Raw genomic sequence first — 27,255 nt, 5'->3', positions numbered from 1 at the left:
CCATATCCCCACGAAGCGCCTCTTTCGTACAATGTGAACTCCATTGGCCTCACATCAAACACCCTCTCCATTGCCATTGGCAATCTCAACTCTACGTCTACCTGAATCTGATATCTGCTCCGAAATTCCTCCGGATCCTTAGCAGTTAAAGTGGACTTGTTTGCCTTGGTATGCCAATGGTCACGTGCCACTTGGCTAATCGGTTGGGTGACTGAGATCATCATCGACGAAATGGGTCGGGACGATCGCTCCGCTCTCATTTCTACTAACCTTTCCACTCTGTACTTTTCTGCCAGCGCCACTCCATCATCCTCTCCTAACTCATTAGATGCCATGGTCGGAGCTTTGTTTTGTGCCATATCCTTTACGTTTCTGTATATCGCTTCAGTTGCGGGGGGAAGGAAGTTTGCAATGTGAAAAAGTGGAGAATCAAACCAAACGAAAGAAGTTAAGTCTAGAATGTGTTGGTTTTTCGCAATGAGGTAAGAAAATCGCACAAGCCCAAATGTCTAGGGTTTTCCTGTGTTCCAAGGACCGTGGTTAAAATTTGCTAGTTTGAAAATCCAAAAACAAGTTAAAGCCCTCGTCTTTTCGACATCTCTCACTATATGTAACGCCCTCAAAAAAATACATATAAATCGAACATTCATGACATCCATATACATAAGAGAATAAAGTACTTTTCCATTTATCAGAGTATAAAGCACAAAAGTATTACATGTTGACAACAAAAGTAAATGCCCTACGGGCTTACAACTTTCCAAGTCAACACTTGGATTCAACAAAAGGAGAGTTCTAACTCTTTACACAAAATAAGCCATTGGCATGGTATACAAGTAATACAAAAAGATAACCACAAAAAGATCTTTCAGCCTCTAAGCCTCCCAAGCTACGTCCTTGGAGGTGGCATATCACCTGTACCTGAAAATGACGTCCATATAGGATGAGCCAATGCCCAGTAGAGATATACTAAACCAATTATAAGAAATAACTAAAACATTAGCATTCGATAAAAGGTTGACACTTGTAAACCAACTTACAACACTTCTCAGTTTCTTGGCAAATACATTCGTGTTTTATTCCACTTTCCTTTACTTATCCAATTCAAATTTATAAACACGGCTCATTATCCAGCCAAACAATTAAATGAGACTACAACTCATATTAAACACTTCCATTTTCCACAATTGAAATGAGACTACAACTCATATTAAAACACTTCAATACTTAAAATATCTACGTTATACAAATGTAATTAGGATTTCGGAACTTTCACCCTGGACACTCCGGCCAACTTAATTATCACTGGAGTCCATTCCCTATCTCCTCCCAAACAGATTTGAGTGTACATCCCCTATCTCCTCTCAAACCATGGAGTACATCCTCTATCTCCTCCTAAACAATATACATATGCAATGTATTTAAAAGCTCAATCATATACCATGATCCATCCAGGTACATATTCAATGTGACAATTCAACTGTCATTTTCAATGACACAACACATTTGATTAGTTTCAGTTTTCTCTAATCAACATACAGTGTCTACAACAATCAAGACTATCCTCCACCGATAGCCTAAAGTAGTTATTTCTAAACAGACAATAAATGCATCAAACAGATGAAATGCCAACATTTTCATAGGTGAGTGATTTATTTATCCAACTACACCATTTAATTCCATAATTTCCCAATTTCATGATTTCCAACTCAATTTTATATTTTTCCAAATTAATTATACAAATTAATTTATCACATTAATTAGGGCATTTCCCCCCTTTTTCAAACATCGACCCTAGGGTTCAATTCCATCAATTTAACAACAATAATCCCATTTTCCAAGATCTCACATACACATGGGGCTTAACAATTGAAAACCCCCTTTTTACAATTTCAAATCAAACCCTAACTTTTCCAAAATTCCCATAATCCACCATTTTATACAAAATGACTAAAATTTATGTCAAAACCCATAAGAAGGAGTAGGGTATCCCTACCTTAAAAGAAGAGACCCAATGGAGAAGATGATGAAAACTCAAGATACTCCAAACCCAATGATTTTCAGATCAAAACGAAGGCCACGCCAAGCTCCACACTTTTTACAAAGGAACTAGGGTAGGAGACCACTAAAACTAGATGGATTTGTAGAGAGAAGGTATGTAGAGAGAGAGGGAGCAGCCGTTCTAGGGTTTGAGTAAAAGAGATGAAGAAAAAGTGAAGAAGAAGAAGCTGCTGCGAACTGATATATTTGAGCCTCGCTCGAGTGAAGGAGTGGTCGCTCGAGCGACCAGACACAAAGAAACCTCGCTCGAGCACAGAAAGCCTCGCTCAAGTCAACAACACGAAGCTTCAGGTCTGCAACCCAGGAGCATGCTCGAGCGCAAGAATGCTCGCTCGAGCAAAGAAACCCAAAACATATAGCTCGCTCGCTCGAGCGAAGGAAAGCTCGCTCGAGCCAAGAAACACAACCTTCAGGTTCAAACTAGACGCAGACGCACGCTCGAGCGCAAGAACGCTCGCTCAAGCCAATAGACATACCACTCAACTCTCGCTCGAGCGAAGGAACTAAAACACAGAGCTCGCTTGAGCGACAAAAGCCTCGCTCGAGCGAAGACACCAAAAACTGGGCAGCAACCATTTGTTTCAAAACACACCCAACCTGTTACAAACCTGCCCAACACATCCCAAAACTCAAATACAAAAAATTAAAGGACAGAAATGAAATATATACAACAACAGACATCCACGGAACCAAGTTCGGAATACAATAACCAATGGAGGGAAAACCGAGATCGCTATACTATAAAAACCTCTTCACTTCTTGCAAACGATACAAAATCCCTATCAGCGACCTAGATTGCCTCACGTGTATGGCCACGATTCCTTCTCAATACCACTAATTCTCTTTCCTCTCCCCCGTCTATTCCACTTTATATCACCATGTGCATTTCTACACCTCGAGCCTTGTGCACCATCAAAGGCATCAAGTTTTCCTTCTCGATCGGCCACTTTGACGGTCGGTTGCCCCTACAGTTGGCCACCTCAACGATCAGTCACCTTGACGGTCGATCCCTCCAATGGTTAGTCGCCCCTACAGTCAGCTACCTCAACGGTTGGCCACCTTGACGGTCGGTCACCCCAACGGTTGACCGCCCTAGTGGTCGGCCACCTTGACAGTCGACCACCTCAACGGTCCACCGCCTTGATGGTCGACCACTTTCTTCAATGGTCGGTCATCTTGACTGCAGGCTAACCAAACGGTTGATCATCTTGATGATCAGCCACCCAGACGGTTGCCTACCTTTACGCTTGGCTCTCTCGACGGTCAGTCACCAAGACAACTATCCATTCTCGCCCCTTCTCACCCACACACCCAACCTCTTACTCGTTCGGTCCTATTCCCTTCGTTGGACTAAAGCTGCACTCAGGAATGGGGGACTTCCGATGGACATGGCCCACATGGCCCAGGATAGCCCAACCCACAACTGCCTTGGACGACCCAAAAAGGCATTTAGTTGCAGTCTAGTAGATGAAACTCAACAGCTGGCCCACCGAAGAACCCACGCTGATCTAGACCATGTGACGCTTAGGCACTTGTTAGGCAGGGAGTTAGCCATGTGGCAGACAAAGATTCTGCTGAGTTATTGAGCCCATGCATCAAGTATTAAATGAGACTGTCATGACATTAAATGCAACAAGACCTCTCGTTCCCGGGTATGGTGAAACTGCCATAGCCGACGGCAAGTAGACCCTAGACTTTTGGCCAATAAGAAAGCTTAAATGGAAAAGGAAATGATTCGTGAAAGATATAAGGAAGCTCGTAAAGAACGTTAACAACAACAATTAACTCTCTCTCTCTACTCTCTCTATCATTTCCAATCTAACTTGACTGTCGGAGTGCCTATGGAGAGAAACCACTCCAATTTAGGTGCCTCTCCACTGGACCTTTTGCAGGCACGCATTAAGAAGATGAAGTCTAGTAGACCCGTTGAGCGCGTGGATCAGTCCTACCCATCTCTTTATTGACCATATTGCATTATCAACGTAGATTTGATTATAAAACTAATATTAGGTATTTAATTGTAACATTCCATACATTCCGTAAAGACGTTGGTATTTTACTAATAGTTGATCGGAGTGGAAGACAAAAAGTGTGTAGGTGCGTGTGTGTGACAATCAGTGAGCCAACTTTGCTCTGTGCTATGTGTGTCTCAAGAGTACACAGAACTTTAAAATCAAGAAGAAAGGAAGAAGAAGGTGGGTGCTATGCTATGGAGAACCAAACGAACAGTTTAATAGTGAGCGACCTTAGTTAAGTTGCTTTAGGATATAAAACAATTGAATTAATTTCGATTATATTACTTTCATTATTATTTTACATATTTTTTTTTATAAAAAATTAAAAAGATAAAATATGCTAAAATAGCTAATAAGATAAAATATCATATCAAATCCATAATTATTTCATTTTTTTCTCATAAATATCACATTCAACTGTACAAAAATTTAATCTTCTTTCAAAACGTTACTATTTTAACCAACTAAAATAATCAAAAATTAAAAAACTTACTAAAAAAATCAACTTTCCAGACGAGACCGATGTGTTAGTGAATCACTAGTTGTCTGTAAAAGACTACCTTCAAGGTATGACCGTGTAAATTTTAATCCCCTATATATAATCCATATATTTGGATTATAATCATTTAATAATTTTAAATAATTGACCACATTAATAAATTTTTTGATTTCTTTTCATAAATAACAATTATCTATTAGTTTTAAATAATTTATCATAACAATTATCTATTAGTTTTACATAATTAATCATATCAATTATCTATTAGTTTTAAATTGTAACTAAATTTTAAGAACTTTTAAATTTCAATGATTTTTTTTTTTTTTTTTTTTGTAAGTTAATATAATAATTAACAAAAATTTAGAACTTTTTTTTTAGTCAATTTTTTCCAAGGCCAAAGCGATGACTTTGCCAACTTGCGTCCAAAGTCGGCCTTGAGCAAGACTCGTATTATTTTGTTTACAAATTCTTTTTTTTGTATGACATTGCCATAAAAAAATCTTTGTTAGTGGCTTAGCTAATTTAAATGGTAAATTATTATTTCGTTGTTGAACAAAAATGAGGTAGTGAGATTATAGGATGAGAAATGATATGTATCACTTAATTTTGAGTCAGGCCTGTTTCAGTCTATTTTATAAATTAAACGGTATTGTTGAATTCGTGAGGTTTATCACATGCCTTGTTTCGATAATTTGAATCGTTTAATATTCATCGAGTACTTTAGTCTTGTAAAAAAATACATTAATTGGATATCGATAGTTATTTGATCGGATCATATTTTTGTCAACAATTTATTTTGAAAATTATATTTACCGTTGAGAGAAATCTGATCCGATCAAGTACTTATCGATATCCGATCAACGTGATTTTTTACAAAAATAAAATACTCGACAAATTCTACACATTAAATAATTTGAATTATCAAAATAGAACCCGTAATGAACTCTTACGAATCTAACAATATGATTCAATTCAATCTCAAGCCCAAGAGAAGCCTAACCTTTATTTTTATCAACATTTTTGTATCAGTATCAGGTAGATACTCATGATCAATACTTTGTTTGAAAATAATGATTAAGAAAGTAATCAAAGACAAATAATATAATATTGTATAAACTGTGATATAAAACATTAAAAAAAGAAAAAGGTAAATTATAAATACACCTCTTTAATATTTGATTAAAATATAAATCGCCTCATGTGATTTTTAATTTTATAATAAATCACTTTTTTTTATTAATAAATTATCAAGTTAATTAACGGTTTTTAATGATATTAGAAATATGTTTCAATTAATAATTTAAATAATTTTATTATTGTACATAAGAGTAACTATGAATTTAATTTTTTCAGTTAATTTTGTTAAATAGAAAATTATGACAAGAAGGTATTTGTAATTTTTCAAATCACATGGGAGTAATCTGTATTTTAAAAAAACCTCAAGAGATGTATTTGTAATTTATCCAAAAGAAAAAAAGAAAAAAAAAAAGATAAATTACAAATACAGTCCCTGAAGTTTGCTTAAAGTATAAATTACTCCATGTGATTTGAAAAATTGCAAATACCCCTTGTTAGAGGTTTGTATTTAACAAAATTAACTAAAAAATGAAATTTATAATTATTCTCGTATACAATAATAAAATTACCTAAATTATTAATAGAAACATATTTTTAATATCATTCGAAACTGTTAATTGACTTGATGATTTATTAATAAAATGAGCGATTTGTTATGAAATTAGAAATCTCAGGGATAAAATGTAATTTTTAAAACTATAAGAGCCGATTCGTATTTTAATTAAACCTCAAGAGGTGTATTTGTAATTTATAAATAAAAAATTAAAAAAAAAAGGAAAAGAAAAAAAGAGAAGAGATAGCATATCGCAGACCTCTAAGAAGGAAATGACTGACTTTGGGAGATGAAGGCAGTGTTTGGCATACTCTAAATATTCCATGTAACGGAGAGTAGATTAGAAGATTCTTTGTTGCTGAGAAATGTAAATTCTGTTATTTATGACATTTTTTTTTTTTTGTTAAAGATTAAAAAAAAAAATTTGTTAGGTCACCAAACGTTGAGGGTAAACAAAAATTTAATCTTTTTAAAGATTAATTTATTTACAGAACAAAAAATAAAATCTTTTTGTTTTAGATCATCTAAATGCTTGAAATAATACTTTTAGAAAGACTTGTGAATTTTGTTAATCAAAATCATGAGCCCAACATAATAAACAAAACGGTACTAAAATAATTTCACCATCAGAAAAATAGATTTGTACAATTGTTAAGAAATGTGGAATTCAAAAATAGGTTGGAGCAATAGTATTATTTTGTAAATACGTATGTATTTTCACAACAAACAAATTACCATTTCTGTTTTTTTTCTTTTTTATCCAAACAAACAGTTTCTCAAATAATTGCGTTAAAAGAGTTCTTCAATTTGACAATTTTAGTTTCATTATGTTTTTGAAAAGAATTGTGAAATGTTTTGATCAAAATCGTTATCCCAAATGAGAAAAAAATATTGTCAACACAAAATGAAAAAAATTGTTACAATTTATATAAATTAATTCACAAAAAATTTCAATACTAACATATTTTCTGTTACATATTTTTACTCCTAATTATTTCGTTTTTGACAAAAATAAAGAATGCGTATTTTGTTAAAAAAAATTAAAAATATTTAATTATGAATTTTAAAAATAATTCATAGAAGAAATTTTTATCTGAAAACAACTTCCGCTTGTATGGGTTTTCAAATGCAAATGTATGGGTTTTGATAAAATGTAAATTTTTTTTTATAAAAGTATATAGGAGCTAGAGTCACCATTAATGATATGACAGTATGTTCTATCCACTGTCGCAATATTGTGCCTTGATTTTTTTTTTTTTAATTTCTACCTTAGTGGTAGATTGTCAAGTTTGAAAAGTCTCAAAAAAGTTAAAAAGTTAAAAAATTACTAAAAAAATTAAAAAATTACTCAAAAATTTAAAAAGTTATCACTATTCACCAAAAGTCAACAATTACGAATACACAACTCCCAATATTAATCTTCCCCTACACATTAATTTATACATTTTTTTAATACACATTTTTTCATAAAAAGTCAAAAAATTAACCCAAAGATTCATATTTTCAACATCAACTTTTTAGTCAAAAAAATAAAAAATACACTTATTTAAGACATTCCAAACAACCCTTTAAAACTCTTTACCCATAGCTCTAAATTATTACTGTTTTTTTTATCAACAAACCCGATCCCAAAATCGAACAAGACGGTAGCAAAAAATTTTTAACCGCAAAAGCAAAAGAAAAAACAAAAACGTACTCTATTGTCAGAGATTCCTGAGATTCAAGAGAGGTCCGGATTATTGCGCCTCAGATATTTCTTGCGTGTTGAATGTATGCAGGAGTGGTCACATAGCATCACTGTCCGCTGCAGGAAAAGGGCAAAAAAAAAAAAAAAAAAAATTTAAGGCCCATCAGCCTGTAGTTGTTGCAGATTTGTTGGTAATAAAGGAGGGGTAAATTTTACTATCCATTATTTCATATTATAATTTGTTCATAAAAAATTTAAAAATCATTTTAAATATATATTTTTTAAAAAATAAAAAATATATATTTATTTATGTTATGTCAAATAGTACTTTAATAATAACACCATCTATCTATGGGATGATTATTTAGTAAATATTTAATATGAAAGAATATAATAAATAATATTTGATAAAAAAAATATAACCATGTGATATTTCAAAAAATATAAAAGAATATAATAAATATGAAAGAACATAATTGATAAAAAAATATAATCACGTGATATTTCAAAAATATTTAATAATTTTTTCTATCATATTTAATGTCATCATTTAGGTTCCGTTTGGGAAGAAAAAAGTCAGGCTTTTTTGGCTAAAATAGCCACAAAAAACAAAATAGGCTATTTTAGTCACAAAAAACAAAACATCAAATCCAACCCATAATCATTACAATCATCTCTCACAAAAAAAGCCAAAAAAGTCAAAAAAATCAAAAAGTCCTTCTCAAACCAGGCTAAAATAGCCAAAAAGCCAACCCACTTCCCAAACGGAGGCTTAATAAAATATTACAAATAAGATTCGGAAAAACTCTTTTGTTTTCTATTAATCAAACTATATACTTTTCACTATTGTAATAATAAATTTACATTAATTAGTAATACAGTCATATCATATTACCATAACATTTAGATGTAGACCAACAAGGGTTGGTTTAGTTGGTAAGGCTTGTTCCTTTCGTCTATTTGGTTTAGATTCGAGTTCCGTTGCCGATAGTCTTTTGTTGATGGGCGATATTGCGTAACGCTTTCCCTGGCCCTGGAATGGGGTAGCCTCCTCTCCTCCTAAACTTTTTTTGAATAAAAAAAATATAACATTTAGATGTAGGTGACTGTTGTGCAGTTTGCACAATCGTTCGGTACTTGGCCCTATTTTGGGTTTTTTTAGGGAGTGAGTTATTTTTTTAGTTTTTTGATTTTTTAATTATTTTAGTTTGGAGTTAAAAAAATTTGTTTGGGAAGAACTTTTTTGACTTTTTGTGAGAGAAAAAATATAATGATTATAAGTTGGATGTGATATTTTATCTTATTTGACTAAAAAACCTATTTTATCTTTTTGTGGCTAAAGTAGCTCCAAATGCAACCCAACCCTTCTTCCCAAACGAAGCCTTTAGATCTCCTTTTGATGATACAAAATATTTAGAACTTTCTGAGTATAACATCTTTATAAAAAATCAAATTGATAAATATCAGTCACATTATGATTAAATTAATTTTGTATTAGTAAAAATCAATGATAAATGTAATTCTGAGTATAAAAGTGAATACAAAATTGATTTGATTGTAGCGCTACCGATATCTGATCAACTTAATTTTTTTACAGAATATTCTTTAAAAAAAATTTAAATATTAAACGGTTCAGATCTTTAAGGCAGGACCCAAAATAGGCCAAAGCGCCCAAACAACAATAATTGCTATGCAAATGGCATAACAGCCACATTTCATCATAACTAAAATAGCTAACTCCCAAAGCAACCATTTAAGTTGAAAAAAAAACTGGTAGACCGTTGTCTAAATATTTTCACTTTTTTATTATCAATTTTCACTATACAATAAATTATACCAACCAGGACCATTATCATTCTACTTGTGATTCTGATCTTGAAGACAGGGTAATAGCGAAATGATATAAGAGATCATTATTCTAGCAAATGAAAACATATACCTCCGACGCACGGGTGTGGGTACGACTATTAATATTGGTATAATCTGAGTACATTGATATGGTAAAATTTTAAAAAATAAGATACGGGTACGACTAGTACGTCAATAAATTTTTTATTTTTTATAATTTATAATTTGAGATTTAATGTACAAATCAAAGTTTAATACCAAAACTAAGAAGAGAACTTACAAAACTGAAAGAGAAATCATAATTCAATAATATCAATACTAAAACAAAGTCTATAAGCTAATATCATTAAATAGGAGAAATTACAAATTAAAGTTTAATTCTAAAAGCAAACTCTCTTTTGGGAAAGGCTCAAAAACGCCAGGTTGCGTTTTTTGAGCAAAACGCCAGTTGCGTTTTTTTTCCTCATTTGGGAATTGCAAAAAGTAAGTTAAAAAATTACGTAATTACCCTCGATGCTTATATTTTGTATAAATGGATAAAATGTAATTTTTTAAGTTGGGTGAGGGTATTTTAGTCATTTTAGTGTGATGTGACACCATAAATAAATATTAATTCAAACAAAAAAGTAAATTTTTACCAACTTCTCAAATCACTCCCAAAAAGTTTGGTTAAAAGCCAAAAAGCTGATTTTTACCATCTTCCCAAAATACCACTAAGTGAAATTTGAAAATTTGAAATTTTAGTTTTCCCTTTTATCAACTTCATCATTGAATAATACATGTTTATTTCTAGCACATCAAATAAAGGCCCTGTAATTTCAAGTAAATCAGAACTCTCTAATAAATCAAACATATTTCCACTAATATCCTATAGCTTGGTGTACTCTCGATGTATCAATCTTGTACCGATGAAGTACCCATGGAGTACTTAACTACCAAAGAATATATAAAAAGTACCCGGTACGTATTTCAAGTACCTGATGCGCATGCAGCTCTATCGGTACGAGTGCCAATACCCAGTAAGTACCCAGTACGAGTATGACAATATTTTCGAAATACCCATACTTCATAGAAAGATACACACATTTATATGTCCCAGTTATAATTTTACGATTTTTATGACATATTGTAATATTAATTATGACATAATTATAATTTATTATGTTATTTATTATGACTTAGCTATGATGTCTTGTAATTGTTATTTTGGTTATAACTAAAGAAGTCTTTAATTTTGCCTCAAATGATGTTTAGTTATAATCCTTAAGCAAGCAAAAAGCAAAAAGCCAGGCTTTTTTGGCTAAAATAGCCACAAAAAACAAAATAGGCTATTTTAGCCACAAAAAACAAAACATCAAATCCAACCCATAATCATTACAATCCTCTCTCACAAAAAAAGTCAAAAAAGCCAAAAAACCAAAAAGCCCTTCCCAAACCAGGCTAAAATAGCCCAGGCTAAAATAGCCAAAAAGCCAAAAAGTCAAAAAGCCAACCCACTTCCCAAACGGAGGCTGAATTATGGTGTTAGTTATGACTCAATTATATTATATTTTGATTATTATTTTAGTTATGACTAAAAAAGTTATTAGTTATCTTTCAAAAATATTTTATTATGATTTATTAAATTATAATATTTCGTGATATTAGCATCATAAAATATTATAAATTACCTATGTTACACTCTTTGTAAGTGTCGTGTATTGAAAAGATGGTTAAAAACTGACATTTGTTATTTTTTTAAAAAAAACTTTTTAACCTTTTTTTATGAGAGAGAAAGTAAGTTAAAAATTAAGAAGTGACTTTCAACTCACTTCTCAAAATGAACCTAATGAGTTTTGAATTGAAATGTGATATAATTGAGGAGAGAGAAAATTAAAAGAAAAAGCAACAAAAATGAATTAGCAAAGCGTTTAGCAACTTAGACTATCTCCAACATTAAATCAAATTTATCATCAGATTTAAATTTGATAAAAAAAATCACTTTTCCCACTCCAACAGTTGCACCAAACTGATATCAAATTGAAATTGGAGTAAAAGTTTCACCTGATTGAGGAGCTGGGTCAAGTTTCACCAAAACACTGTTCGTGTATGTTGGAGGTGGTCCCACTGGACAACCGACCGGACGTTTGGCCGGTTGTCCCACCGGTCGTCCGTGGCATACAAACATTTGAGTTTTTGAGTTTCTGAAATTGGTCTCACTCGATCCTTATCAAATGCAAATGACATAAAAGAAAAAGAAAAAGTTACTAATTTCAATGGAGATACAATCAAGCATTGAGGTGAGTTAATGAATCTATACATGATCATGCAAATCCAAGATGGTCCAGATTTATACAACCGGAAGCATTCATCTTCTCTTTCATATAAGAAATTATTTTTCCTCTTTTTCCCGTTACTCTGTTTCTTCCATCTTCTTTCACTTTCTCTCAAATTTTCTATCCCATTTCTCAACCCCTTCAAAGGTTATTCCCCATTAGCTATGATCTTCAATACCCATAGCTTTTTCTCTCTAATTCTCTCTTCTTTCTTCATAATCACCGTTCACTCATCAAGAAACACCTCTGTATCAAACTTTGATTCGTTTGTATTGTCTTGCGGTGGTGGATCCGCTACCGATGTCGACGGCCCGAGTTGGGTTCCAAATTCCTCACTTCCTCAAAGAATTCAATGACTGCCATAACTCAATCGAAAGACCCTTCACTACCTTCAACAATTCCATACATGAATGCTAGAATTTTCACATCAGAATCTAGATATAATGTACCTCTTGTCTGCTATATGGTACATGGATTAATGTGTTTATATCAGTTTTTGGAAGGAAATCATTATTGAAGGCAAGAAAAAAAGGAAAATATTTAGTAGAGGGAAAAAGAAATGGAGGGCAAAAAAAAATTAAAAAATTGATCCTTTTTGGTCGACCGGCCGGTCGTCCAGCCGGATGTCCTTGCCCTTTTGATACAAGCTACAATGCAACCCATTGGAGAAACTCATATCAGATTGAGAAAATCACCTTTTTTTTTCATCAAATTTGATGAAAAAAATAGTTTAACGTTGGAGATGCTCTTATCTCTGGTTAGAGATCAAAATTTGACTGATCAATCCGTTTCGTGGGCTTATTTTTAGATCTCATTTTGATAGTTTGAATTATTTATATTTTAAGGTTTGTTGAATATATTATCTTTATAAAAAAATTAAAGTGATCAGATAATGATAACTACCGTGTTCGAATCAATTTTATATAAATCGTTTATTTTTTTACCATATATTTTTTATACAAAATTGATTTGAACATGTAGTTACCGTTAACCGATCGACTTGAATTTTTATAAAAATAATATACTCAATAAATCTTAAAATATGAATGATTTGAATCATTAAAATGGAACCTAAAAATGAGCATACGAAACGGACTAGAAGGTCTACCAGTTTTTAATCTCCAACAGACGACCAACTGAATCTATTACAAATGCTTGGAATAGAATCTTTAAGAAACAGTAGTGAGCTTTCAAGAAAGAGAAAAATAATTAAGGGAAAATATATATGGCTGGGAAAGGGGAAAAAAAAAATATTAACACATAAAAATATAAGTATGTTTATGATAAAATACAAATAAAAAACTATAGAGTATAAATGTCACTTACATCTTTTATATATTGATAATTTTTTTCTCCTCTCCCACATTGACGTAGTTCTCCAAGAATTAACCGTGTAGAGTTTCTATGACCCCACACCCATGTGAACATTTGATCATTTATTTGGTAGAAAATTTAATATTCCTAACATTACCCTTTTTTTGTTATAATTAAAGAATTTTTTAGTTATTTCATAGGTGATGTTTGATTATAATATGTAGTTATGATATATTGTGGTTTAATTATGATTAAATCATGATGTATTGTGATTATAATTTTAATTATGATGAAAGAGATCATTGATTATTTGTCAAAAAAATTTAGTTACAATTTATTAAATTATGACATTTAACACTATAAAGTATTAAGGTAAATTACAAATACACCTCTTGAGATTTATTTAAAATGTAAATTGTTCTCTGTGATTTAGAAAATTATAAATATTCCCTTGTCAAATTTTTTTATTTAACTTAATTAACTAAAAAAATGAAATCTATAATTGCTTTCCTATACAATAATAAAATTACTTAAATTATTAATTAAAATGTATTTCTAACATTATTAAAAACTATTAATTGATTTAATGATTTATTAATAAAAAGTGTAATTTGTTATGAAATTAGAAATCTTATGGAGTGAAATATAATTTTTAAAATTACAAGAGAGAATATGTATTTTAATTAACCTCATAAGATAAATTTGTAATTTATTAAAATATATTATAACTAACCTATGATATTTTTTTTTCTCCAGAGATGTGCATTATAATATTACTCTGCACATAGAGTTTTGATGAAAGAATTCATTTTGAATTGCAGTGGTGTGATATAACTGAGGAGAGAATAAATAAATGAATGAGTAAATAACAAAAGTGATCATAACAATATTATATTCTTTTAATTTATTACTCTTAAATTATATTTAATATTATGATATTGAGATTAGATCTTACATGATAAAATATTTGACAAATTAAAATTTAACATTTGTGACATATCATTAAAGGTGATTTTTAAAGGTGATAAATTAGATATCTCACACATTTTTCATATTACAAATGCTAATTAGAATAAAGTTTTTAAGATGAAAAATGCTTGAAATTTCTAAATGAACACCTCAAATCCATCTCTAATCACGTGAGATAGACCCCACCCTTTGATATTTTTGATATATTTTAATATTAAAAATTATATTTTATAAATTTTTTTGATAATATTTATAAAAAAATATTTGCCCTTCGTGTTTGTAATATTTTTTTATTATTTTAATATATATATATATAATGACATAATACCAAAAAAGTCATACACACAAAACACAGTTTGGACAAAATAATCAGCTTGTTTGATTTGAGTTTTCTGAATTCAGTTCTTAGAAAATTGAAATTTTTTATTTTTCGTGTTTTTTTATTTATTTTCATTGATTTCTTTTAAAATTTTAAACAATTTTTTTTATTAATTTTTAGATACACATGACATAAATACACTTAAAAAGCATAATATTTGTGAAATTCTTTTTAAAAAATTCACTAAATATCAAAAATACAAAAAAAAATTTGAAAATTTAGTATATTTTTCGTATTTTTTTGTGTATTTATTAATTTTAAAAATATTTTTTTACAAATATTTTGTAAAGTGCATGTAAAAAAGTAAAAAATTGTTTAAAATTTTAAAAATATTCACTAAAAATAAAAAATACAAAAAATAAAAAATTAAATTTTTAAAAAATTAAATCCAAAAAATTAAAACCAAATGCAGTGAATCTTTTCCAAGCTAATTCCTACTCTAATTTTGAAACTCAACCCTTGAAAGTCTTTTCCAAACTAATCTCCTCGTTCAAGGCCCATGCTAGTCCGAACGGACTATCAATCCCAACATCCACTTTGCAAATTGGAAATTTTATTTGCACTCAAAAAAATCATTAAATACTTTTAATTTCTCAATATGCTCTATTAAATTATTTGAGATTATAATTACCCTCAATACACTATATATATATTTTTTCAAATTACCATTTATAGTATACTCAAATAATAAAAAAGTAAAAAAAAAACCTAAATTAAGTTTGGTCCGGGCAGCAAAAATGGTGTACTCAATTTCAAAGAAGAGGAGATCATAAAAAATAAATAAATAAAATTCAAAGGAAAGAAATATCTGATTATAGGGATTTTTCTATGATACATGAATGTGGTTTTCATGTACCATACATAAATAAATTTGGATCATTAGATTTAAAAGTAAAATAAATTTACACATTGATTGGTAATAATTAAAATTAGGTTAAGAAATCTAGGTAGTTTCATAAAAAATGAGTTTGAAACCAAAAAGTGGTTTTCAACTTACCACAATAACTAAGTACATTTACTATTTGATATGATTATACTTACTATTTTTAATAACTATACTTACCATTCAATTGTTAATAAAATACACTTAACCTGCTATTCAAATAACATGTAAACTTAAAAAATTAAGTTATAATAAATTTTTAAAACCTGTAAAATAAATATAAAATTTATAAAATAGAATTTAAGAAAAAAATATACAAAATAAATGTGAATTTTATACATTTTATTATAATTTATTACATTTTATGAAATATGATTATTTATTTATTTATTTATTTATCTACTTAATGGCAATAAATGAAACTTAGTTTCCTTTTCATTTACCACACTTGAAAATAATAAATGCAGTTAATAAAGAAATGTAATTAATAAAATATAGGAAAATTTAAAATTTATTTGAGGATTCCATGAACAAAATTTTATGTTTATTTTTAAAAATTTTGAATATTTGAAGATTTGAAGATAAGATTGTTGTTGATTTGGAACTCCTTAGGTAAGAATCTATATGTCTCTATAGTCTCTATCTCTTTTTTTACTTTAACTTTCCATGATATTTTGAATTTATAAATTTTAATGTTTTGTTGGAACAACATTTCACCTAGTTAAAAGAAAAACTATGAGATTTAAGTGGTAAGAAAAAAAAAAATCAAGTTTGATGAAATAGTAAGTGTAGTCTTAAGTTTAGCTTAAATGATTGATTAATCAAGTCTATTAAAATAGTAAGTAGAGTCACATTGAGTAGTAAGTATTGTTTAAGTAATGAGTCAAGTTTGATAAAGTAGTGAGTAGAGTCTAATTGAGTAGTAAGTGCTGTTTAAGTGATGGGTCAAGTTTGATAAAGTAGTAAGTAGAGTCTCATTGAGTAGTAAGTGTTATTTAAATGAGTGGTAAGTTAAGTCTGATAAAGTAATAAGTAGAGTCTCATTGAATAGTAAGTGTGGTTTAAATGAGTGGTAAGTAAGTCTGATAAAATAGTAAGTATGGTTTAAATGAGTGGTTTCCAACTTACTATAACAACTAAACACACTTACTACTTAATATGGTTGTACTTACTATTCCGCATAACTACACTTATCATTCAAACATTAATAAAATGCACCTAACCTCTAGAATAAATATAAATTTTATAAAATAGAATGTAAACAAAAAAAATATATACAAAATAAATATGAAATTTATACATTTTATTATAATTTTTTACATTTTATGGAATACTATTTTTTTATTTATCTAGTTAATAGCAATGAATGGCGATAAATGAAACCTAGTATCTTTTTCATCTACCACAATAAATACAATTAATGAGAAATATGATTAACAAAATATAGGAAATTTTCAAATTCATTTGAGGATTCCATAAACAAAATTTGATGTTCATTTCTAAAACTTTTGAAGATTTTAAGATAGAATTGTTGTTGATCTGGAACTCCTTAGGTAAGTCTCTCTCTTTTTACTCTCACTTCCATTATATTTTGAATTTAGAAATTTTTATGTTCTGTTGGAACAACATTTCACCTAGTTAAAAGAAAAATTATGAGATTCAAATGGTAAGAAAAAAAAAAATCAAGTTTGATGAAATAGTAAATGTAGTCTTAAGTTTAGTTTAAATGATTAATAAGTCAAGTCTAATAAAGTAGTAAGTAGAGTCTCATTGAGTAGGAAGTATTGTTTAAATGAGTGATAAGTCAAGTTTGATAAAGTAGTAAGTACAGTCTCATTGAGTAGCAAGTGTGGCTTAAATGAGTGGTAAGTCAAGTCTGATAAAGTAGTAAGGAGAGTCTCATTGAGTAGTAAGTGTGATTCAAATGAGTGGTAAGTCAAGTCTGATGAAATAGTAAATACAGTCTTATTGACTAGTAAGTGTGGTTTAAATGGCTGATAAGTCAAGTTTGATAAAATAATAAATAGAGTCTCATTGAGTAGTAAGTGTGATTATGATAAAATAGTAAGTACAGTCTCATTGAGTAATAAGTTGGATTAAATGAGTATTAAGTCAAGTTTGATAAAATAGTAAATAGAATGTTATTGAGTAGTAAGTGTTGTTTAAATAACTAATAAGTCAAGTTTGATAAAGGAGGAAGTAGAGTCTCATTGAGTAGTAAGTGTGATTCAAATGAGTGGCAAGTCAAGTCTGATAAAGTAATAAGTATAGTCTTATTGAGTAGTAAGTGTGGTTTAAATGAGTGGTAAGTCAAGTCTGACGAAATAGTAAGTACAGTCTCATTGACTAATAAGTGTGGTTTAGATGGCTGATAAGTTAAGTTTGATAAAGTAGTAAGTAGAGTCTCATTGAGTATAGTAAGTGTGATTCTGATAAAGTAACAAGTACAATCTTATTGAGTAGTAAGTGTGGTTTAAATGAGTTTAATTACCATTCAAAAACACAACACTTACCATTCATTCTTATTCTACTTGCAACTCTTTGTGACTCAACTTACCACTTCCCATCCATTTTACTTCCTAGTATTGTACTTACCATTTTTTACTTGCTTTTTCTTAATTAATTTGTTTATGCTTATTACAGATGGAAGACAATATCGAGCAAAACAAGAATAACATTACAAGGTATCGGACAAATGCGCACAACAACCTTTTGTGACTAGTAAGTGGAGTCTTTCATTGAATAGTAAGTAGGGTTTAATATGATACAACTAAGTGGGATTTAAATGAGTGGTAAATCAAAGCCAATTGAGTGGCGTCTTTGTAAGTAGTAATAAAGTGGAGTTTGATTGTGTAGTATGTTGAGTCTCATTGAGTAATAAGTAGTGTTTAATTGGATAGTAAGTCAAGTTTGTTGGAGTAGTAAGTAAACAATTAATGAGTGGTAAGTGGAATCTCATTAAGTAGTAAGTGGGATTTAATTTAGTAGTAAATAGAGTCTCATTGAGTAGTAAGTGAACTGTAATGAAATAGTAAGTAGAAACTCATTAAGTAGTAAGTGAAATCAAAATTGAGTAGATAATGGAGTCTATTGAAGTAGTAAGTAGAAGTTCATTAAGTAGTAAGCGAAATCAAAATTGAGTAGTAAGTGAAGTGTAATGAAATAGTAAGTGGAAACTCATTGAATAGTAAGTAAAGTCTAGGGAAATAGTAAGCGGAAGCTCGTTGAGCAGTAAGTGGAGTATAGTCAGTGCCAGCCTTGGACATGGGCCAACAAGGCCATGGCCTAGGGCCCCTCAAAATAGACCAAAAAAGGGCCCCCTTCTATCACTACAAGAAATCTAGGCTATTGTGACAAAATTTGGTGACGAAATTTTTTTTTGTCTTAAAATTTATCCCAAAGATGACGAAATATTAATTTTTTCGTTTGTTTTAATTTTTCTCAAAAGTGTAGGAGACGAAAACAAAATTTCATCTGCAAAAATGAGGCGCCAATTTCATTTGCATTGGTGCAAATTATTTTAGCTCATTGGAGATGAATATTTTTGTCACAAAATATAATTTTTTTTGTGATGAACGTAATTCGTCACCAATAAATTCCATACCTATTAAACGATGTCATTGCATATTTTCATTTATTAGGCGACAAATATATTTTTGTCTCAGAAGAATAAATTGTGGGAGACGAAAATATTTCGTCACTAATAAATTCTAATTGATTGCGTGACGAATATATTTTTCGTCGCATAAGGTTAAGTTGTGGAAGACAAAAATATTTCATCACCAATAATAAATTATTTGTTCTGGTATTTAAGGATACAAAAATATTTTATCACTAATCATTTCTCTTTATTAAAATGCCGTGATTTTGTTTTTCAAAGCATTGAAACTGCGACCCCAAGAGATACACTCTGACGCTTATCACTCATTTTCATGTATATGGACCTTGAAGTCGTGACCCAAGAAGACACTTTCTACAAACTCTCATTTCTCTCTCACACTTGAGTCTACTCCTCTCTCACAAGTATTGAAGTTGTGACTCAAGAAGACACTCTGTAAACCATTTTTTCTATTTCGCGCTAAAGCCCCTCTCTTCTGTCTCACACTTAAGCCCTTCATGCATGCCAGCATTGAAGCTATTATCCAATAAGGCACCCTATGCAAACCTACTATTCTTTCTCACAGTGAAGGCCCCTCTTGCACGCAAGCAGTTTTTCTCATTGTCTGAACCAACTCTACCATTTCCGTCTAGAACACCAATTTTCAGAAAAATTGAAGGTCAAAACCTCTCTCCACAAAAAAAAAAAAAAAAAGAAAAAAGAAGAAAAAAGATAATTAATGAAGCTTTTTTTTTTTTTTTTTTGTGAGAAAAAATACAGAGAAACAAATAATAAAAAATTTGTAATTTTCAAAATTAATAGAAAACATTACCTTGTTTAGTATGGAGTTTTCAATAATTAATTTTTAAAATTTGGTGATAAAATTTATTTTCGTTTTAGAACGTAACCCAAACATGACCAAATATTACTTTTGTCGTTTCTTTTAATTCTTCTCAAAATTATAGGAGACGAAAAAATAAATTCGTCAGAAAAAAAGAGGCGCCAATTTTTTTCTTGTTGGCGCCAATTATTTTAGCTCATTGGAGACGAACATTTTTGTCACAAAATTTGTAACGCCCTCAAAATAATAACATTAAACCCATCAGATAATACAAGCATTTACATATAAACTAACCACATTCCTTTATTTCATTGAGTTTCATTACATAAGTATTACATGTTAACATCAAAACAAAATGCCCTACGGGCTTACAGCTTTCCAAGTTAACACTTGGTTACAACAAAGAGTTCTAACTCGTTTACACATTAAGCCCTTGGCCTGAAATTACATGTAATACATCAAAAGTAAAACGACAAAACTATGCCCGCCACTAGCCTCCCAGCTATGTCCTTGGAGGTGGCATGCTTCCTGCACCTGAAAATGATATTCCCATATAGGGTGAGCCACAGCCCAGTAGAAATACACTAAACCAACCATGGACAATGACTAAAACATTAGCAATTGATAGTTGGTCAACACTGATACAATCACATAAATTACATATTTATGTCAACGACTTACAAGTCCCAATTACTTTTCATTTTCCCTTTTTCAACAGATAAGCATGCTAGCTCTATCATCATTTCCACAGATATGTATAAAAACTATATCTCACATCCAGATAAGCATAAAAGCTATATCCACATTCTCAACAGATATGTATATCAACAATATCCACAGATAAGCATACAAGCTGTATCCACACTCTACAACAGATATGTATATCAACAATATCCACAGATAAGCATACAAGCTGTATCCACACTTCACAAAGATAAGCATATGAGCTCTATCTTCACTTCTCTAGACAAGCATATGAGCTCTGTCTACGGAGTTCATCCCCTATCTCCTCCCAATACCTATCCGGTTTAGAGGTACATCCCCTATCTTCCCCTAAACCGCGGAGTACATCCCCTATCTCCTCCTCTACACATAACGTATATAAACACATTGGTTCTATATACAATCACACAATACACACAATTAATGTATTCTATCAACCGTCAAGTTCCATGACACATTCCATTGATTAGTTTCCGTTTACCTAATCATCATGCATTGTCTACAACAATCTCGACTATCCTCCACAGATAGCCCAAAGCAATTATTTCTAAAACAGAAAATAAATACACAAATGGATATTTAATCAACATTTCATTTCCTCATTTCTTACCAATTAATTATCCCAATTAATTAAACAATGTAATTAGGCCATTATCCATAATTACCATTTCAACCCTTAGGTCCCATTTTCATCAATGATTCAACAATCATTCCATTTTTCTATGCCAAACATGCATCTAGGTTTATTATGAATAAAACCCCAACTTTTGTAAAATTACACAAAAGCCCCAAACTTTCACAAAATTACCAAACCAAGCCCAACATCTCAAAATACCAAAATTTAAAGACAAAACCCATAGAGAGGAGTAGGTTATCCCTACCTCAAATTCGGAGTCCCAAAGGAGAAGACGACAAAACCCAACGTGCTCCAAAACCCGAGATTTTCTGATTAAAATGAAGCCCTCGACGATCAACAACTTTTTTGTAAAGGCCAAAGGTGAGTAAATCACTCATACTAGATCAAAACCTAGAGAGAAGGTAGAGTCTAGAGTGAGAGGCTCAACAATGGTGATTTTGGAAAAGTAAGAGAGAGAAAAGAAAGTGAAAAAGTGATTTGAAAAGTCACAATTTCGGGATTTAAACCCAGTCTTACGCTCGAGCGTAAAACACCCCGCTCGAGCGGCCACTCACAGACTTCCGCTCGAGCGGCCAACCTCCCGCTCGAGCGCAGAATGCTCTCGCCCAGCACTTTTGCAGAACCAGGCCTCCGCTCGAGCTCCCAACCCTACGCTCGAGCGGTACTCAGACAACCCCGCTCGAGCGGCCAATACCACGCTCGAGCGTACAACGCTGCACAGGAAAAATACTGAATGGGTGTAATCTCCGCTCGAGCGCCAACACCTCCGCTCGAGCGTACAGGCCAAAAATCTGGGCAACTAGTTTTGGTTTCTAAACTCAACCAACCTGTAACCAACCCGCCCAACACATCCTATAACTCAAATACAAAGTAAGAAAGGATGTAAACAAGATAATAAACAACTACCAACATCCGCGGACACATGTCCGGATCACTATACAACAAGGGTAAACCCGGGATCGCTATAAAATTTAAAGTTTTTTGCGACAAAAGGAATTCGTCACCAATAAATTCTAAACTTATTAGACGATGTCGTTTCATTTTCTTATTTATTTGGTGACAAATATATTTTTTGTCTGGGAAGGATAAGTTATGGGAGATGAAAATATTTCGTCACCAATAAACTCTTCATGCTCGTTTTATCTTTCTGTTAATTAGGCGACAAATATATTTTTGTCTCGGAAGGATATGTTTTGGGAGACGAAAATATTTCGTCACTAATAAATTCTCCATGTGTCATATTGCATTTTGATTGATTGCGCGACGAATATATTTTCGTCTCATAAGGTTAAGTTGAAGGAGACGAAAATATTTCATCAACAATAAATTCTCTATCCCCACACAACGTTGTTTTTGTATTTTATCACCAATAAATTTCGTCTGCAAAATTTAGGCACCAATTTCATTTGCATTGGCGCGAATTATTTTAACTCATTGGAGACGAACATTTTTGTCACCAATAAACACTCCATCATGCAAACGATGCCGTTTTATCTTTTTATTAAATGGGCGATAAATATATTTTTGTCTTGGAAGAATAAGTTGTGGGAGATGAAAATATTTTGTCACCAATAAATTCTGATTGATTGCGCGATGAATATATTTTTCGTCTCATAAGGTTATGTTGTGGAAGACAAAAATATTTCGTCACTAATAATAAATTCTCTGTTGTTGTATTTAAGGAAACAAAAATATTTTATCACTAATTATTTCTCTTTATTAATATGCTATGGTTTTGTGTTTCGAAGCACTGAAACCGTGACCCCAAGTGACACACTCTGACCCTTATCACTCATTTTCATGTGCACGGACACTCAAGTCGTGACCCAATAAGACATTTCCTACAAACCCTCATTTCTCTCTTGCACTTGAGCCTACTCCTCTCTCACAAGTATTGAAGTCGTGAAGTAAGAAAACACTCTGTAAATTACTTCTTCTATTTTCGCACTAAAGCCCCTCTCATATGTCTCACACTTAAGCCCTTCATGCATGCCAGTATTGAAGCTGTTATCCAAGAAGGCACCCTATGTAAAACCGACTATTCTTTCTCATAGTGAAGGCACCTCTTGCATAAGCACTTTTTCTTATTGTCTGAACCAAATCTACCCGTTCCGTCTAGAACACCCATTTTAGAAAAATCGTAGGTCAAAACCCCTCTCCACAAAAAAAAAAAAAAAAAAAAGAAGATAATTAATGTAGCTATTTTTTTGTGAGAAAAAAAAAATAGAGGAAAAATTAATAATAATTTTTTAATTTTCAAAATTAATAGAAAACATTACCTTGTTTAGTATGGAGTGTTCAATAATTAATTTGTAATTTTTAATCAATATTTTTTTAGTGAACATTTTTTAATATTATAATTTTTTTCTTTTTTTTTTAACTTTTTAAATCCCTTTAATTTAAATGAGGAAAAATTGCAGCAGTTGTCCCGATACTTTGGTCCTTGTGTCATATAAATGGTATGTGCCATATCTATATTTATCAATCAATCTATATCTATATCTATCTATCTATCTATCTATCTATCTATACTATATATTAAGCAAAATGGGGTTTTTAACCCCAAGCCTTGTGGGAGCTTCAATCTCCTAATCTAAATTTCTTGATTTTTTGATTTTTTTTTTTTTAAAAAAACTTAGCATTTATTAACTTCTCCCAACCTCAAGTCTTACCCTCATAATAATACTTTAATGTGTTAAGAACAATCATAAAAAAAATTCTTTGAAATCCAACACATATGAATTCCTTGAAAAGTTTCAACACATATGATTATTATCCCTCATAATAACACTTTAATGCATTAAGAACAAGCATAAAAAAAATTTATTGAAAAGTCCAACACATATGATTATTATCAAAATATTAAACTTTAATATAATATAATAAAAAAAAGAAGACATTTAATTCCTTGAAAAGTCCAACACATATGATTATTATCAAAATATTAAACTTTAATATAATATAAAATAGGAAAAAAATAATACATTTAAAAAAAAACATTTAAAAATCACAATTCACACACACACACACACACATATATATATATAATTATCTATACTATATATTAAGCAAAAGGGAGTTTTTAACCCTAAGCTTTGTGGAAGCTCCAATCTCCCAATTTAAATTTTCTGTTTTTTTTATTTAAAAAAAAAAAACCTTAGCATTTATTAACTTCTCCTAACCCCCAAATCTTACCATCATGACAACACTTTAATGCATTAAGAACAAGCATAAAAAAAATTCTTTGAAATTCAACACATATGAATTCTTTGAAAAGTCCCAACACATATGATTATTATCTCTCATAATAACACTTTAATGCATTAAGAACAAGTATAAAAAAAATTTCTTGAAAAGTCCAACACATATGATTATTATCAAAATATTAAACTTTAATATAATATAATAAAAAAAAAGATATTTAATTCCTTAAAAAGTCTAACACATATGATTATTATCAAAATATTAAACTTTAATATAATATAAAAAGGGGAAAAAAAGAAAGCATTTAAAAAAAAAAGACATTTAAAAATCACAATTCACATATATAGATAATTGTAAACACAAAAATACAACTCTCTCTCTTTTTTCTTTTTCTTTTTTTCATTTATCAAATGGCCGTTTCTGTTAAAATATTTTTTTTTACTTTCCCCCTTGTCACCTAAATCAACCAAAATCAAACATACAATTTTTATTTGATTAAATAGCCAATATATATGTATATATCTGTCTATCTATCTATCTATCTATCTATCTATCTATCTATCTATCTATATTATATATTAAGCAAAAGGAAGTTTTTAACCCCCAAGGCCTGTGAGAGTTTCAATATCCCAATCTAAATTTTCTTAATTTTTTATTTAAAAAAAAAACTGAGCATTTATTGATTTGGTCAAAATTCTCTGATCAGTATTTATTAACTTTTTTCAATCCACATGTCTTTTCACATGCCTGTATTTATTGATTTGGTCTAAATTCCCTGATCAGCATTTAAAATCCCCTCATACAAATAATTATAGATACAATCCGTGTGTAGTTACTGCAGTATCTTTTTCAACTTCTCCCACACACTATGGTTAATGATAAGATTGTTAAATTATTTTTATAAAAAATCTTAAAAAACATAATTTATATATTAAAAAAAATCTAAAACAAATATAAACACCTATAATTATCTCGTGCATAGCACGGGTGATAGGCTAGTAAATATATTAAAGAAAAATGGGTTTCTAAACCCCAAGCCTTATGGGAGCTCCAATCTCCCAATCTTAATTTTCTAAATTTTTGATTTAAAAAAAAAACTTAAGCATTTATTGATTTGGTCAAAATCTCCTGATCAGCATTTATTAACTTTTTCCAATTCACATGCCTACATTTATTGATTTGGTCAAAATTCATGATTAGCATTTAAAATCCCCTTTATACAAATAATTATAGATACAGCCCGTGCATAGTTACTGCAGTAGCTTTTTTAAGTTCTCCTGTGCACTGTGGTTAGTGATAAGATTGTTAAATTATTTTTATAAAAAATCTTTAAAAAATATAATTTATATATTTAAAAAAAATTAAAACAAATATAAATATTTATAATTATCCCGTGCATACCACGAGTGATAGGCTAGTACTATATATTAAGCAAAATGAAGTTTTTAACCCCAAGGCCTGTGAGAGCTTCAATATGCCAATCCTAATTTCCTAATTTTTTGTTTTTCAAAAAAAAATAAAAATAAAAAATAACCTCAGCATTATTAACTTCTTTCAACCAACAAGACTTTTTAACTTTTCTCATAATTACTACAGTACCTTTTCCAAAACAAATTTGTATATTAAAAAAATTAAAAAAATATATAAATATAAATATCTATATCTATATCTATCTCTAACCCACAAATTTTGTGGGAATTCCAATATCTGAACCTTAATTTCTTAATTTTTTGAATTTTTTTTATAAAAAAAAACTTAGCACTTATTAAATTCTTTCAAGACTTTTTAACTTCTCCAATACATACACTCTTTTTAACTTTTCACATACTTATTGCAAACAGTAAGTCTCCTTTTTGTTTTCTCCTTCTTCACTTCTCACTTCTACACTTTCAACTTCAGTGACCACGCATGCAAACAGTAAGTCTTCTTTTTGTTTTCTCCTTCTTGACTTTTCCTTTTGTTTACTGTTTTAATATTGTAGTTAGATAACACATAAAAATATTTGTGATTTGTCTAGCGAATAAAAAATTATAATTTGATTTTTTTAATATGATTGAAATTAGATAAATATAAACCCTCATAAAAAGAAAAATGTGATTATAATTAGTTGAATGATTCTTTTTTTTTTTTTAATGTGATTGTAGTTAGTTTAATAGTTCTTTTTTTTCATTTATTTATTTTATTATGGGAAAAATATGATGTGATTGTAGTTTGTTCAATGGCTCTTTTTTTTAATATGATTGTTGTAGTTAGGTCAATGGTTTTTTTTAATGTTATTTAATCTTTTTATTTACTATTTTAATTTTATTTTTAATATGATTGAAGTTAGATAAATATAAACACTTACAAAGAAAAAAATGTGATTGTAGTTAGTCAATGGTTCTTTTTTCATTTATTTATTTTTTTATTATGGGAAAATGTGATGTGATTGTAATTTGTTTAATGGTTCTTTTTTTTAATGTGATTTAATCTTTTATTTACTGTTTTAATAGTTTTTCTTTAAAATTATTTATGAAAAAAATATGATTGTAGTTAGATAGCATAAAATTATTTGTGATTTGATTTGATTTTTTTCTGATTTGATTTTTAAAGTACCAATTATTGATAATGATTAGATTGTATTTTGAAAAGAAAAAATTGTAATTGATTTTT

At 30.1% G+C, this 27,255-nt stretch overlaps 1 pseudogene across 1 annotated transcript in view; it reads left to right on the top strand.

The window, feature by feature from the left end:
* The first annotated feature begins 477 nt into the window (after nt 1–477).
* LOC114279886 (RNA-binding KH domain-containing protein PEPPER-like) overlaps nt 478–27,255 on the top strand; it is a 51,240-nt pseudogene continuing 24,462 nt past the window's right edge. The window contains exon 1 of the transcript XR_014358334.1: nt 478–482. The product of XR_014358334.1 is annotated as an RNA-binding KH domain-containing protein PEPPER-like (transcript). The remainder of the gene's footprint in view (nt 483–27,255) is intronic.

Source organism: Camellia sinensis, chromosome 2 (assembly GCF_055761805.1).
Source record: "Camellia sinensis isolate YWXY chromosome 2, ASM5576180v1, whole genome shotgun sequence".
In the NCBI taxonomy this organism is placed as follows: domain Eukaryota; kingdom Viridiplantae; phylum Streptophyta; class Magnoliopsida; order Ericales; family Theaceae; genus Camellia; species Camellia sinensis.
This window is presented reverse-complemented; position numbering and strand designations above follow the sequence as displayed.